Source organism: Dermacentor silvarum, chromosome 2 (genome assembly GCF_013339745.2).
Source record: "Dermacentor silvarum isolate Dsil-2018 chromosome 2, BIME_Dsil_1.4, whole genome shotgun sequence".
Classification (NCBI taxonomy): domain Eukaryota; kingdom Metazoa; phylum Arthropoda; class Arachnida; order Ixodida; family Ixodidae; genus Dermacentor; species Dermacentor silvarum.
This window is the reverse complement of record NC_051155.1, coordinates 14,980,994-14,991,507: the sequence shown is the minus strand read 5'-3', so window position 1 is coordinate 14,991,507 and position 10,514 is coordinate 14,980,994. Positions and strand designations below refer to the sequence as shown.

General features: G+C 50.0%; 1 pseudogene; it reads left to right on the top strand.

The window, feature by feature from the left end:
* Positions 1-7,945: 7,945 nt before the first annotated feature.
* Positions 7,946-9,358, top strand: LOC125942909 (uncharacterized; annotated as a pseudogene).
* The last annotated feature ends 1,156 nt before the right edge of the window (positions 9,359-10,514 follow it).

Genomic DNA, 10,514 nt, shown 5'->3' with positions numbered 1-10,514 from the left:
ATTAGATTTTTGATGGTGATAAGATATATATTTATACTGCAACGCTACGTAGGCTATCTCTGGACGGAGATTCTGTAGTTCCAGCATTTGATAATCCAACCATTTCATGCAGTAAGGCATACCCATCGTTGAGAGCGGCTGATAAAAATACTTTATCCGGGCCTCTGCCCTCGCCCGAAGGTTAAATATATCAAGCCGATAGTTCTGTTTTTTCAAGTGTGGTTAGGCGGTAATTTGTAACTGCGAAAACTGTCCAGCACCAGGACTTCTGCGCAATGCAAGCGTGTATGGCGAATCTCGCGCGTCGCCCGCTACAGCGCGTCACGAGGACGCACAATACTCGCTGCCCAAACCGGGGATACGTAGTAAAGAAAAGCATCACTAACGCGGTGAGTCTATTACGCAAGAAATTTTAGCTTCAGCTGTAGTTTTGTTGGACTTTCCAGTGTGTAGCCGAAAGTGCCCGCTGTCGAAAGTGTGGGGGGGGGGGGGGCAGGGCAAAGGGAATACTTTGTCCCCCCCCCACTTTTGACAGTGGGGGGGGGGGGGCAAGTGCCCCCCCTGCCCCCCCCCCCCCCGGTAGATACGCCTATGACGTAGAGGTATAGTGGCTAGAATGGGGAAGTGTGCCGAGCGGCAGGCAGCGCCTATGGGGCGCATTGTCATGAAGCCGCCGGCAGGGAGCCGCGAGGGTGCGCGCGCTGACGTTTATACGTAAAGCCCCTTGATCAAGGGACTTTATTTATACGTAGGGTGCCTCGATGCCAGCTACGCCGTTCAGGGTGGAGACTAAGGTCCCTATATAAGAAAAGTACCGCCATCTACTCTTTCCTCCGCCGCCTCCTCTCCTAAAGCGTTTGCTTTTTTCTTTACTTTTTGCTTGCGAAAGCCAAGTCGACGGTGGCGCACCTAGAAAATCCACGTTGAAGCTTTCAGGCCGCGCCATAGCCTCCTATATTTTTTAATGCCCGCGCAGTGGAGCGGCGGAAGCCGTCCACTGCCCACCCCCTTCCTCCTCGATTTACGCCTGCCTTCTCCGCAAGAGGCGCTCGCACCCCACACCCCATACGCACCCCCAATGCCTCCTAAAAAAACTATGCCTGGGACGTGAGCCGGAGAAGCGGCGCCCTGCCCTTTCCGTTTTATTGCGATAGCAGTTATATGGACACTCCAAAGCAGATTTCTGCCGTCGGCGTCGCCGTCGTCGTTGCCGTGAGATTCCGTATGACGTCAGTGGAGTTTAAATCGTCGTCGCGCGCCGAACGCTGAATGTGCGAGTGAAAGGGCGCGAGGGACGTGCGCTTTCACGGGGAGTGAACGGACGGCGAAGAAAAAACGCGCGTTCTGCGCCGTGCTGCCTTAAGGGCTGCAGAAGTCTCTTTCTTCCTTTACAATCACCATATATGTAGAACAAACGCGCCTTCTTCCGACGCGCGAAAGGTCGTGGCGGGGAGGGGGGGAGGGGGAGGGAAGGGGGGCTACGTTTAGCTGCGGCATCGAGTGCCTATTTATATCAGAGGCTCCGGCAACAGTCACCAACGCCGTACGCATTTTGTGCGAACGCGGGCAAAACGCCGACGGCGTCGACACCAGTTCTGCGTGTTGCCGGTGCTGCTGCATGTCCAAGGTTATACACCTGATAAAGCTACTATCATTACTGCGTATAGCTCTCTACAAGTTTGCTATCGCAATTGATGCTTCGCATTTCAGGTGAAACTGCGACTTTTTCCTCCTCTCCACTTGGTACAACCCCGAGAGCCTCTCGCGGCGAACGCTTGCAACACACCTGCGGCGGCGGCGGCGGAGGCGGCGCGTCGCCGTGCCATGGTAACTCGAGCAGACGACGCACGCCCGTCCTTGCCTGCAGTGACCTTTGCTTCACCAGACGACATTCATGCTACATATTGTCGCGTTGAAGTGACGGTCTTTGTCAGTTGGCAAAGAGAGGAGGTGACTTGGGAAAACAGTAGCCTATATTTGGACGAACTTGTGTCCATAAGCGAGCTTCTGGCGAAACTATTCGGCAGCGGCGAACACAGCATGCACGGTTGACCGTCGGCAGAAAGAATGCCAGCGTTCTTCAAACGCATCTCCAACGCGCTAGCGACGCGACGCTGTACACGAGTTAAAGACGAGTTAAATTTTGAGCGTAGCTCTCTCCGCCACGCATTTTTTTTTACCACGATTTTGCCACGCATTCTTTTGTACCACGATTTTACCAATCCTGACAAAATTTTAACTCTTCTTCGAAAATCCGCCAAGTGACTGTAATGCTCAAAACTTCAAAACTCGTTACACGGCATTGTCGAAAGACGGCCGAAAAAAGCTTATAAAAAAGCTAGGACTTGGACTCGGCCGGCATCTTCTGCCGGACGGCCCAGAGCTGGCCTTCCTTCGAAGAAAAATTTTGTCACGCAGCAGGCGCGCGCTCTACGCCGCACCTCAAATGCACGCCACGAGCGCGCAAGCAACCGCCTGCACAACGCGTAGTTACAGTGATTCTGGCCACTGTAGCGTACTTTCTGTACCGTAGTCAGCTGCGCCGACACAGCGTTGCCGACAGCGTCACTCCGGCAGTACAGTCGCTAGCGCCAACACGCGGCGCTCACTCGCAACGCACGGCATCTAGGGTTCATCGAGAAGCCAAAAAGTTGGGATTACAAGAAGAAGAGGTGCTCCGTAGATGGAATACATACCGAGAAAAGAAAAGGATTGCGAGTGAGCTCGTGCAAGAGAAAATTAAATGCGCAAGTGAACGTTGGGTGCATAACATTCACAAAAGAAACAAAGGCGCCCCAAAAATATTCCGGAACCATATAAAAGCACTCGGAGCTCCAACTAGAAACTCGCAGACGGCTATAAGGGATGAAGACGGTAACATCTATGAAGGCGATGATGCGCTGCGGTACATCACAGACGTTATCAGGCATAACTTCGGCACGAGAAAAAGCGTAGTTCAGACAAGAGATCCAGCAACAACAGATCCAGCCTGAGAGATCAAAATTTAGCATAGAAAGCTTTTATTGGAAAAAGGCAACAGAAAATGTCCCTAACAACACGGCAGCAGGATCCGATGAAATCCCAATACAGCTAATCAAAAACCTCGGTCCAAAAAGCAAGGCACTAGTGACTAATGCCATAGAGCAAGTGATTATAACAAAGAATATTCCCGTTGGATGGCGTCAAAGCACGATGAATCTCATCTACAAAGGCAAAGGAGATAAGGATAAGACGAGCTCGTACAGGCCAGTTACAGTAACGTCGGTGATATATAGAATGGCAATGCAAGCCATAAAATTAGAACTGTCAAAGTGGGTGGAGGAAAACGGTGTATTGGGGGAACTACAGAATGGGTTCAGGCCAGGCAGACGCTTAGAAGACAATATGTTTGTACTAACTCAATGCATAGAGATTTCAGTAGCTCAGAAAAGACCTTTATGGATAGCATTTCTAGATATTAAAGGAGCTTATGACAACGTAGATAGGGAATTGTTGTGGGATATTCTTCAATACGAAGGCATAGATGACGATTTCGTGGAGCTGCTGAGGGAGATATATCGAGACAACCAAGTACAAGTGGCATGGGAAGGCCGAAAAGGAAATGAAATGGTGGGAATTCACCAAGGATTGAAGCAAGGATGCCCTCTGTCACCATTGTTGTTCACGCTTTACGTCAAGGGCATAGAAAGACGACTGGAAAACAGCGAATTAGGTTTTGATTTATCCTACATGCGTAATGGACAAATGGTGCAACAGAAGGTCCCTGGACTGATGTACGCAGACGACATTGTGCTACTAGCGGACAATAAGAAAGATTTACAGATACTTGCGAATATCTGTGTGAATGCAGCGACAAATCTAGGCCTTAAGTTTAGCACAGAGAAATCAGGAATTATGATCTTTAATGAACACACGAGTAACTTCGTGGTGTCAATTCAACAGCAAGTAATACCCATAGTGAAGCAATATAAGTACCTCGGCGTACACATAAACGAAGGAAAGAATTACTCAAACAACCACCAAGATAATCTGAAAATAAAGGGGAAGCGGAATGCAGCAATAATGAAACACAGAGCTCTGTGGGGCCAAAATAAGTATGAGGTGGTGCGTGGAATCTGGAAAGGAGTAATGGTGCCAGCGCTAACCTTCGCAAATGCCATTATATGCTTAAAATCGGATATATTGGCGGGTTTGGAAGTTAACCAAAGATCAGTAGGCCGGTTGGCTTTGGGAGCACACGGTAATACGACAAATGAGGCAGTGCATGGTGACATGGGTTGGGCCTCTTTTGAAGTCATAGAAGCACAAAGCAAAATTAGTTTTGAAGAAAGGCTCAGGAACATGGATGAAAATAAATGGGCGGCTAAAGTGCACAAGTATCTCTACATGAAAAGCCTGGACACAGAATGGAGGAAGAGGTCAAGGAAGTTGGCAACCAAGTACAGGATAATCGAAACTGCGAATAGACAACCAGGGGTCATCAGAAAGAAAGTGAGAGAAATAGAGACCGTGAATTGGATGCAAAGAATGGAAACGAAAAGGACAATGGAGATTTACAAGAATGAGAAGAAAGAAATTAGAAGGGAAAATCTGTACGATAACACAAAGGGCAGTGCCTTGCTATTTGAGGCTCGAGCCGGTTGCCTAAGGACGAAAACATATCGGAACAAATATTCGGAACTAGATGAGACATGTGTATGCTGCAGTAAAGATCCAGAGACCACTCAGCACATCCTAATGGAATGCGACGGGATCCACCCAGCGAGAACCGTAGGTAACGTGCAACTCCCAGAAGCGCTTGGTTTCAAAGTGGAAAGAAACATAAACAAATCAGCCGTACAGATCAGCAAGAGACGATTGGAGTACTGGTGGAAAAAAAGCAGGGAAAAGATGGATACGACCTGATCTCTTAAAATCATAGGCAACGGTACAAGCTAAATTTTTGAAAAAGAAAGATAATGAGAGGTATACAAAAATGCTAGATAAAGAACATGCATAGTATACCTGATTAAATCAAGCAGGCTAGGTGACTATTTGTCGCCGCCAAGTTTCAAAGGGGATGCCAATAAATCATCATCATCATCATCATCGGCAGCGTACCTCCAATGGCAAAGCAAGCGACGTCCCAGGCATTGTTTTTTTAGGAGACATTGGCACCCCATACGGCAGGAACACGAGCTCCGTTCCTGCCGACGCGAGCGTCGTTGCTGCCGACGCGTTTCGATCTTCGACGCTAGAGGGTATAAATACGGGTCCACCGCTCGTGCTGCCAGAGTCCGACGAACGCCGTAGGCGCGCTTGCTGTTTTCGCTGTTGCCGAGTTCACTTGCTTTAGGGGCACAAGCTCGCCCAATAAATTCTCTTTTAAGTTTATCATCGACGCAGTGTTACTTTTTATTGCGATAGCAATTATATGGACACTTGCACCGGATTTCTGCCGTCGGCGTCGCCGTCGTCGTCGCCGTGGTCGTCGCCGTCGTCGTCGCCGTCGCCGTGAGGTTCCCTATAGATAAAATCTGCGCCGCGCGCCGTATGCCCGACAGGAAGCGTGCGGGGACGCGCGCTATCACGGAGAGCGAACGCACTCAATCTCCCACGCGCAAGCAAGGAAGCGGAAAGCCAGCGCCGGAGGGAGCAGGGGGGGGGCACTTCTCTGCCAACAACCGCGCTCGTCCGCAGTCTCTTATCTCTCCCACGCGCAAGCAAGGAAGCGGGAAGCCAGCGCCGGAGGAAGCAGGGGGGGGGGGGGGGGGCGCACTTCTCTGCCAACAACCGCGCTCGTCGCTCGCTTGCACCGTCTCTTATCTCCACACGGCTCTGACCTTTAAGCGCCGTGCATTCGCAGTTCAGTTTCCGTTGAAGCGATAGACCGCACGTACCTTCGCCCGCTGCGGCGTATGCTTGCTGCCAGCGTTTTGACAGTCGTTGTCTGCTGTCATTCAGTGTGATCTCTTCGTGTTTGTGCGCGCTCACACCACGCTTGTTCATTCAGTTCGTAATAGTCGGGCCACATTTTCCAACGCACGCTACACACGCAATGCTGCCCGGATCGGCAGTGCAGCGCTACAGGTGTGTCCCTTCGCACGCGCTGCCCACGGGAAGCGCTTCTCATCAACACCACCGTTTCACACGCGCCTTCTCGTGGTCATCGAGTCTCTCTTCATGTCGGTCTACTTACGCCGCAGCACACCTGCTTACTTAATCAGCTCATGTTTACTACAATTCATATTGCTACCAAAGCCGCTCACCTTACTTCGTATGACATTGCTGTGTTGCTATCGCATTCATTGCTTCGCCCTTAGGGCGAAACTGTGACATTTTTTTGTCTACCTGTGTGCCAGGCAGCTCACCGTCACCTACGTGACAATATTTCATGCTGCATTACTTTCGACATACCGATTTGGTTTTCTATCCGCAGTGTGGAATCAGTTGGGGTACCCTGCGCCCGACAAGATGCCGTACTGCTGCGTACCACGTTGCAAGTCTTCGAGCAAACAACGGACGCCGGGCATATCGTTCCACGAGATACCAAGCGATCTGGAACTGCGAGCGAAATGGCTAAAGGTCATTTCTCGGGACGACTGGACACCGAATACGACGTCGTGTTACTCGACTGTATGCAGCCGACACTTCGGTTCCTCCGACTTCAAGGAGGGCTGCAAAATTCGCAAACTCAAGAAAGACGCTGTTCCCAGCATTTTCGAAGAGTATCCTGCGTACCTGCAGCCTCCGAAAAATAGAGAGACAAGCAACGCATCTGTGAGAAAACGTGGGGCAGCTGCGCCAGTGAACACACCACCGCCGAAACGAAGAGCAGTTGAGAGCCAACTGTAGTCTCCTTCGCTTCCTCTCAATGACTTGCCGTCCGTCGACGTCGCCTCTCAAGAGTTATCACTGATGGATTGCTCCGCAACCGAACTGCCGCTACCTCTGGAAAACGGCGCAAGCGAGCGCTGCATCACTACGACCGTGCAGGTGGACAGAGCTGTGCAGGTGTCGTCATTATGCTCGGTTTCGGCAATGGGCAAACGAAAGTGGACACGTAAGGAGCGAGACTTGAACGCGCGAATTGAGCGACTCAAGAACACCATCGACAAGTACAAACAGGGACTGCAAAAGCTCAAGGAAGAATGCTATGTGTCTGCATTCCTGCAAGCTGTGGAGAAAGCGACCTGGCTGCTTCAATATTAGTGGAACAAGTTCAGAATTTCGCGAAGAAGAAACCAACGTGGTCTGAAGTGACAGTGCGCCATGCTGTGGTTTTGCGTAACCTCTCGACTCGTGCATACGAACACGTAAGGAGCACAGGTATTCTTCGGCTTCCCTGTCGAAGTACCCTCGAGCGCTTTATGGGCTCATCACGTGGAGAAGTTGGCATGACCGAACTCGTGAAGCAAAGGCTGTCTGCAGAACTCGCTTCTCATCCCTCGTTGCATGCGAGGGCATGCTCTTTAATTGTAGACGAAATGCGCGTCAAACAACGGCTACTGTATCACTAGCAAAGAGATGCCTTCATCGGCGAAGTGGACTATGGTGTGAACTTCCCCAAAGAAACAACAAATGAGCCTGTGCTGGCGAACTCACTCTTGTGTTTCGTCCTTAACGGCCTTTCAGTTTCGTTCAAAATACCCGTGGCGTACTTTTTCGCGAGAAACTGCACTGGCCGTGAGCTGCACATGCTCACGTTCTGAAGGAAGTTGAAGAAATAGGATTTTTCGCCGTGCGCATTGTCACAGACAGCCACAAGATCAATGTCTTGGCTATGCAACTTCTGTGCAACGGAAGCCTCAAGCATTGCATTGACCACCCTGGCAAACCGAATCGAAAGATATTTCTTGCATTCGATCAGTGCCACCTGATCAAAAACGTGCGATCACAGTTTTTGTCCCGTGACATCGGAAAAGGCGGCGAAATATCAGAGAACCACTTGAAGAGCCTCTACAGAATGCAGCAAGGCAGCCTTGTAAAGCCAGTACGGTTTTTGACGAGAAAGCACGTATTCCCTACGAATATGGAAAAAATGAACGTCCAGAGAGCAGTGCAAGTTTTTTGTCCTCCCGTGACAGCTGCTATGAAGCTCTTGCAAGAGCAGGCGGGCCACACGTGCGACGCAAGCTTCGCGGGTGTCGGACCGATGGTGCAATTTATGGACACCATGCACCGTTGGTTCGTGCTCATGGACGTGAGTAATTGTACCCAGCACATACATCAGAAGAATGCTGACTGCAAGCAGTTGGAATCTGCAGGCGATGAACGACTAATCTGGCTGGAGACAAGCTTCCTCGACTACCTGGCCGATCCCAAAAGTCAGTGCCTGGCAAAGAACTTTCTAACCAAAGAGACTTATGAGGGTCTTGTGATCACAACTCGTTCGAACGTTGAGTGCATTAGATATTTTCTTGAAGAGATGTCTTTTCACTTCGTTTTGACGAGGAAAATGTCATCGGACCCAATCGAGTCGTTCTTTGGCTGGCTCAGGAAATCAGCAGGATCAAATGACCAAACGGACGTCCGCGCCGTGCTCACAGGCATTGAGAAAACCCTCAAGACCGGTATCGCATCGGCGTCGAGTACAAGCAACATAATGGCAGCAGAAGAGAGTGATTGCTTGTCAACGCTGCCGCAACAGAAAAACACAAGGGAGCAAACCAGCGAGGAATTCCCTGAAGATGCACGTAGGGAGCTCATAGAGCGACTAAACCGAGATAAACCTCTACTTCCCACTCCAGATGTGGCCGCATTGTATGGTTGGTGGCTACCTCGCAAGAGCCGTACGAGAATACTTCGAATGTGTGGAGTGCTTCGCGCTCTTAACAAAGCCAAACGCCTCGACACCATCGGACTGGCTCATTAAACACCAAGACCGCGGTGGACTTCTTTACCCGTCCGCACAACTTCTAGATGTTCTCTACGCACTACAGAAGTTCGTCGAAGTTCTTCTAGCAAGAAGAAGGCGTATGCATCACCCTCTAAAGGAGGCTGTGAACAATGCTACCGAAATCCTCCGCGAGCTCAAAGCTTTGATGTGTTCGAAGCCAGGGCACGAAGAGAATTTGCTCAAATTGTTGCTTACGAAGTTCTTTCGCCCAATATTCACCAATTTCGCTCTGAAAGCGACAGACAAACAAGACGTCGCCAAAGTGTTCGCAATAAAGCCACTGTCACGAAAGACCCTGAAACTGTGAGCTTGATCTCACAGCTGAGGGCCTAAGTGAAAGGTCCAGTTTTCACAATATGTCTCGTGTTGCTTGCTTTCAATGTACTGTGGGGATGGAAAGAAACGCGAACAGTGCGGCACCTACATTCTCTGATATTTCGCATTTCTTTTCGAGTGGTTGCAGCCTGCATGATAACTAGAAGCCACTAGAATAAAGCTATTCTACCATCTTTTTATTTCCGCCAGGGTCACAGCAGGATGAAAACATCGCGCCGCACTGCTTGCGTTTCTTCCCATCACCTCTGTACATCATGAACAAACACCAGTGCAACCTGCACATTTATTTCACAGCTCCATCTCTAATACGAGCGCAAGTGTCTCTCCACAAGCACTCGCGCAACAAAGTAGTCGTGTCGTCTGCTCTGGATGGATGGATGGATGGATGCTATGAGCGTCCCCTTTGAAACGGGGTGGTGGGTTGCGCCACCAAGCTCTTGTTATTATTTTGCCTAATGTCCTACCTTTTATTTTGAGAAACATACAAATACAAAGAATTCCAGGCATCACCCTTTTGAACCATTACTGGGAACTCTGTTTCTGTACGTCTCCGTTGTTTGTGGTCTCCCTACTTTTCTGCCACCAAACCTCCAACCGCCTCTTACTAATCTCTACAGCTGACATGTTTACTTTGCCCGTGCTATCCCTGAACCCAAGCACTTCAAGGAGGTCAGAGGAGCCTACACTTGCAGCTGGGTAGATTTCTTCACATTCCAATAAAACATGTTAAACCGTTTCTCTATCTTTACCACAGCAAGCACATGCGGCTCCGTCCTTGATGTACTTCGCTTTATAACTGCGCGTTCTAAGGCATCCTGATCTCGCTTCGAAAAGTAAGGAGCTTCCCTTTGAGTTATCATAAATTGTTTCTTTCCTGATTTCCCTTTTTCCTTTGAGGTAGTTAGTCATAGCAGGTTTCGTTTCCATTGCCGCCACCCATAACCTTGTCTCAGCCTCTCTCACTTTGCGTTTGACGTTCTTTGTTGCCATGTTGCTGGCCATACCGGTCGCATATTTGCTGGTAAGCAAATCTGGGTATGGGGCGGCAGCGCGGCGTGGTGGCGAGCGCATGAACTAGAAGGTACGGGCGGAGCGCCTTGCTCTGCTCGCCACTCGGCGGGCATGAAAAAATATAGGAGGCTATGGCCGGGCGCGCGCCGCCGCCGCCGCCGGCGACTGCGGCTGCGCAGAGGACTTTCAACATGGCTCCCAAGCGGAAAAAAAAATGTCACAGTTTCGCCCTAAGGGCGAAGCAATGAATGCGATAGCAACACAGCAATGTCATACGAAGTAAGGTGAG